Source organism: Chlorocebus sabaeus, chromosome 26, assembly GCF_047675955.1.
Source record: "Chlorocebus sabaeus isolate Y175 chromosome 26, mChlSab1.0.hap1, whole genome shotgun sequence".
Lineage (NCBI taxonomy): Eukaryota > Metazoa > Chordata > Mammalia > Primates > Cercopithecidae > Chlorocebus > Chlorocebus sabaeus.
This window is the reverse complement of record NC_132929.1, coordinates 56,101,283-56,107,320: the sequence shown is the minus strand read 5'-3', so window position 1 is coordinate 56,107,320 and position 6,038 is coordinate 56,101,283.

Genomic DNA, 6,038 nt, shown 5'->3' with positions numbered 1-6,038 from the left:
GGTTCATATTCTTCTTATTGTTATTCTCATGACAAACACAAGTAGTTTCCTCAGTCCTAGCCAGGACTTCACGCTTCTTCAGTAAGAACTTCTGGACAAAATAAGCACAGAGAGAACCTTGGTTGGGCCATAGGTACTTATTATTATAATAATTATTATTTCTTGTTTGTTTGTTTTTTGAGATGGAGTCTTGCTCTTGTCATCCAGGCTGGAGTGCAGTGGCATGAACTCAGCTTACTGCAAGCTCCGCCTCCTGGATTCAAGTGATTCTCCTCCCTCAGCCTCCCGAGTAGCTGGGACTACAGGCGCCCACCACCATGCCCGGCTAATTTTTGCATTTTTAGTAGAGATGGGGGTTTCACCATGTTGGCCAGGATGGTCTTGATCTCCTGACCTTGTGATTCGCCCGCCAGCCTCCCAAAATGCTGGGATTACAGGCGTGAGCCACCGCGCCCGGCTAGGTACTTGTTAAGTGTGAACAGGTTTCACCAATTATCTTCCATCATCACCCTCTCCCCAACTGGCTGCCCTTTCCACCTATGATAGAAGAGTGTTACACATGTGCATTTTCCAGAACCTCCCAGTTGTGAGGCTGCAAACCTGGTTCCAGGGCCTGAGCAAGGGTTCCAGGGAGGGTCTCTGCATTTGGGGCCACTGCAGTGACCTACTTTAATTATTCCCTTATGCATTTCCTTTGCCTATAATACGGCATAGGTTCTCCTAGACTGAAAATCCTTTGAAGGCAAGAATTTTTATCTTCAGCGCCTAACACGGTCCCTGTTGCATAGTAGCAGTTTAGTGTATGTTTATGGGATAACTGGATACACATACGGTTTCCAGACAATATGCCTTCTGATTGACTCATTCAGAATGTACTTGGGGTGGACCCCTAATTTCATACAAAATTCCATGCATTGACAGAGCAGCTCAGAGGATGGGGAACCATGAGCTGGTCTTTATGAACCTGTACACTAGACCCTGGTGAATGCAGACTCAGATTGCAGTGGCACTGAGGAAATATATCCCCCATGTCTTCACACTTGGCCCATGGTCAGCTACTTGCCTCTGACCCACACTTCCCTCCACTCCACCCCACACCAGTCCTTTTGCATTTCATATAAAAGAAAGAAAGAATTTTCCTTTTTTTGGAAAGAACTTTGTCTTTCTCTCTCCCACCTATCCTTGAAAAGTGATAATTTGGAAACTCCCCAAAAGAAATTAAAGCAGGCCATGATATATAAGACTTTATTTTTTATTTTTATTTATTTATTTTTTTGAAATGGGGTTTCAGTCTTGTCGCACAGGCTGGAATGTAGTGGTATAATCTTGGCTTACTGCAACCTCCACCTTTGGGTTCAAGCGATTCTTCCTCCTCAGCCTCCTGAGTAGCTGGGATTACAGTTACCCACCACCATGCCTGGCTAACTTTTGTAGTTTTAGTAGAGACGGGGTTTCACCATGTTGGTCAGGCTGGTCTCAAACTCCTCACCTCAGGTGATTCGCCTGCCTCGGCTTCCCAAAGTGCTGGGATTGCCAGGTGTAAGCCACTGCGCCTGGCCCACAATATGTAAGAATTTTTAAAGCAACTCCTTTTTGTATACAGAAGATTAGAAATATAAAGCCCTAGGCTGGGTGTGGTGGCTCTTGCCTGTAATCCCAGCACTTTGGGAGGCTGAGGCGGGCAGATCACTTGAGGTCAGCAGTTTGAGACCAGTCTGGCCAACATGGTGAAACCCCGTCTCTACTAAAAATACAAAAATTAGCCAGGCGTGGTCTCAGGCACCTGTAATCGCAGCTACTTGGGAGGCTGAGGCAGGAGAATCACTTGAACCTGGGAGACAGAGATTGCCATGAGCCTAGATTGTGCCATTGCACTCCAGCCTGGGCAACAAGAGCAAAACTCTATCTCAAAAAAACAAAAACAAGGGTCTATCTTTTTTCTGTCTCCACCCATTGCCCAAGCCAGGACCCAGTGAAGGAAGGTAGTTGATCTTTGTTGAATAAATGAAATGCCTAGCTAATTATTATTTTTTAAAATTTTTTCTTTTTATTTGAGATGGAGTCTCGCTCTGTTGCCCAGGATGGACTATAGTGGCACAATCTCAGTTCACTGCAGCCTCCACCTCCCAAGTTCAAATGATTGTCCTGCCTTAGCCTCCCAAGGAGCTGGGACTGCAGGGGTGTGCCACTACACCCAGCTAATTTTTGTATTTTTAGTAGAGACGGGGTTTCACCATGTTGGCCAGAATGGTCTCAATCTCTTGACCTTGTGATCCACCCGCCTTGGCCTCCCAAAGTGCTGGGATTACAGGCATGAGCCACCTTGCCTGGCCTTGTACTTTTTTTTTTTTTTTAATAAGTAGAGATGGAGTTTCACCATGTTGGCCAGACTGGTCTCAAACTTCGGACCTCAAGTGATCCACTTGCCTCGGCCTCCCAAAGTGCTGGGATTACAGGCATAAGCCACCACACACAGCCAAAGATGCTTGATTGCAATTTTAAAACCACATGCTTCTATTATTATTATTATTTTGAGGGGACAGGATCTCACTCTGTTGCCCAGACTGGAGTGCAGTGGCACAATCTCGGCTCATCGCAACCTCCACTTCCTGGGTTTAAGAGATTCTCCTGTCTCAGCCTCCCAAGTAGCTGGGATTACAGGCATGTGCCTCTACTGCCAGACTAATTTTTGTATTTTTAGTAAAGACGGGCTTTTGCCACGTTGGCCAGGATGGTCTTGAACTCCGGACCTCAAATGATCCACCCGCCTTGGCCTCCCAAAGGCATGAGCCAGCACGTCCGGCTGCTGCTGTTATTTTTGAAGAAATGTTCAGCACCAAGGGAATGTAATGGGGGAGAGAAAACTCAATCTTCCCATCCTTTCCCTGGTTCTTATGATGCTCAAAGATGATTTAAGGAGGGAAAGCAGCCTGCTCTTGGCTTTGTGCTCCTGTGGGCCAACGGGCACAGTCTAGGAGGCATGGGAGAACTTTCCCAGTGGAATTCCTGGAGAAGTGGCTTGACCACATATCTGTATGCTCCTTTGTGCTCTACAGGTCCTGTATCAGTCTGGGTACTCCAAGAAAATGTCATGAGGGGATTAAATGTCTAACAGATTTAATTGGTAAATGATTGTGGTAAATACCTGTGAGGGAAAAAAGGGAGGGAGGCAGAAGAGACTACAGAGCCGTCAGACAGACTACAATTCAGGACTGACCTCTGCGAAGGAGAGAAGGAGGAAGATGGGGTAGGGAAGTCTTCCATGACAGTGCAGTCAAAGGAAGTTTCAGCAAAGCCCATGGGGAGTCATTGAACCAAAGTTACCTATCAAAGGAAGTTGACTTGCAGGAACCGGTCATAAGGTTCCTGCTTTGCTCAGTCATTGTCTGGGAACAGCCTATAGGATATGTGGCCTCAGTGCAAAGCTGTGGTAGATTCAAAGCACTGCGGCTGGGGCCCTTAGTCAATTAAACCACTGCAGTAGGTCTGAAAGGTGCATTTTCATGGCTGCCACTCTATTAACGAGCATTCTAAACAATACCTCTCCTTTTCTCCTTAATCCTATGGTGATAGTTCAGAAACGCAAGTTTTATATGAATCATTTTTCCTATTTGCAGCTGGTCACAGACAAGATAAAAGACTCAAAGTCACTCCATATGTGGATGGAAAAAAAAAGTGAATTCAATTTCTCCAGCGACCATGAATTGTCTCCTTTTTCATCCACCCACTGCAAACCTTTTCTCAGATTTGCTGTCATAGCTAAATAAAATGAGATTTGCATTTCACTTACGAAGTTATACCCTTGCTAGGTAAAGAGATGACTGGGAGGCCAAATTCCTCATTAGTCTACAAAAGAACAATGGGGAACTAGCTTTGATTAGGCACCTACGTTTTACCAGGCATGGTGATAGAGGCTTTACACAGGTCATCCCTTTGAACTTCACCTCAGCCCTCTGAGGTCAACATGTATTGCCTCATTTTACAAATTAAGCACAGACCCAGGGTACACACTGAGGAAAGAAAGAGAGATTTGACTGGGACTGAGTCCAGGCCCTCTGACTGTAAGTCCAGTGCTCTTTCTGGTCCCGAAATTTCTAATCCACACATCGGATAGTTTACCTGAGTTAAAAATGTGAATTAAGTCAGGCTTAAAGCAGAATTTTGTTTTCTATCAGAAATCCTAGAGCAGGCGGAAGGTGAAGACCAAAGAAGATATTTTCTTTTTCTTTTTTTTTGTTTCTTTTTTTTGTTTTTGGAGATGGAGTCTCGCTCTGTCGCCCAGGCTGGAGTGCAGTGGTGCAATCTCGGCTCACTGCAAGCTCTGCCTCCTGGGTTCAAACGATTCTCCTGCCTCAGCCTCCCAGGTAGGGAGTACAGGCGCCTGCCACCATGCCCATCTAATTTTTTGTATTTTTAGTAGAGACGGGGTTTCACCGTGTTAGCCAGGATGGTCTCGATTTCCTGACCTCGTGATTCGCCTGCCTCGGACTCCCAGTGCTGGGATTACAGGCGCGAGCCACGGTGCCTGGCCCAAAGAGGGTATTTTCTTTTTTTTTTTTCTGTGACGGAGTCTCGCTCTGTTGCCCAGGCTGGAGTGCAGTGGCCGGATCTCAGCTCACTGCAAGCTCCGCCTCCTGGGTTTACACCATTCTCCTGCCTTAGCCTCCCAAGTACCTGGGACTACAGGCACCCGCCACCACAGCCGGCTAGTTTTTTTGGTATTTTTTAGTAGAGACGGGGTTTCACTGGGTTAGCCAGGATGGTCTCGATCTCCTGAAAAGAGGGTATTTTCTTCTTCCCTCTCTGTATCATCCTTACTCAATTACAGATGATCAAGGGCAGTACTGCCAGAGTCACCTCGAGAGGCCCTGTTCTCTGCCACCCAGACTGTTCTGTAGTCTCCATTCCAAATTGTCTTTACTCTGGTTTACCCCATGGATGGCATTTAAGACTTTTCTTAAATTTGAAATTCACAAAACCGTTTTAAAGTAAACAATTCAGTGGCATTTAGTACCTTCGCAGTGTTGTGCAACTTCCACCTCTATCTAGTTGCAAAACATTTTCTTTTCTTTTTTTTTGGAGACAGAGTCTCGCTTTGTTGCCCAGACTGGAGTGCCGTGGCGTGATCTTGGCTCACTGCAACCTCTGTCTCCCGGGTTCAAGCAATTCTCCTTCCTCAGCCTCCCGAGTAGTTGGGACTACAGGCACATGCTGCCCGCCGGCTAAATTTTTGTATTTTGGTAGAGACAGGTATTCACCATGTTGCCCAGGCTGGTCTCAAACTCCTGAGCTCAGGCAATCCACCTGCCTTGTCCTCCCAAAGTGCTAGGATTACAGGCGTGAGCCAACAGCCTGGCCTTGCAAAACATTTTCATCACACAAAAGAAAACCTTCTACCCATTAAGCAGTTACTCCTCCCTCTCCTCAGTCCCTGGCAACCATCAATTTGCTTTCTATTTCTATGGATTTAACTATTCTGGATATTTCATAGAAATAGAATCACATAATGGATGACCTTTTCTGTTTGGCTTCTTTCTATTAGCCTAATGTTTTTGAGGTTCATACATGCTGAATGAAGGTTCATACAACCTCCTGGTGAAGCATGTATGTATCAGTTCTTCATTCCTTTTTTTGAATGAATAATGTTCCATAATTTATTTATCCATTCATCTCTTGATGAATATTTGAGTTGTGCCCAGCTCTTGGCTATTGTGAATAGTGCTGCCATGTACATTCGTATGTAAGTATTTGAGGATGTGTTGGTTGTATACCTATGAATGGAACTGCTGGGTCTTCTGATAATTCTGTATTTAACTTTTTGAGAAACTGCCAACCTTTTCACAGCGGTTGCGCCGTTTCGCATTCCCACCAGCAATCTACAAGGATTCTAATTTCTCCACATCCTGCATTTAAGACTTGTAAAGCTGAATTAATCACAGGATGAGGAAGTGGCCTCTCTGAAACATTTTCCTCTTTCACATTTTAAACTTTCTCTTTCATACACGACATGAAACACAGCCTACGCACGAAAGTGACTA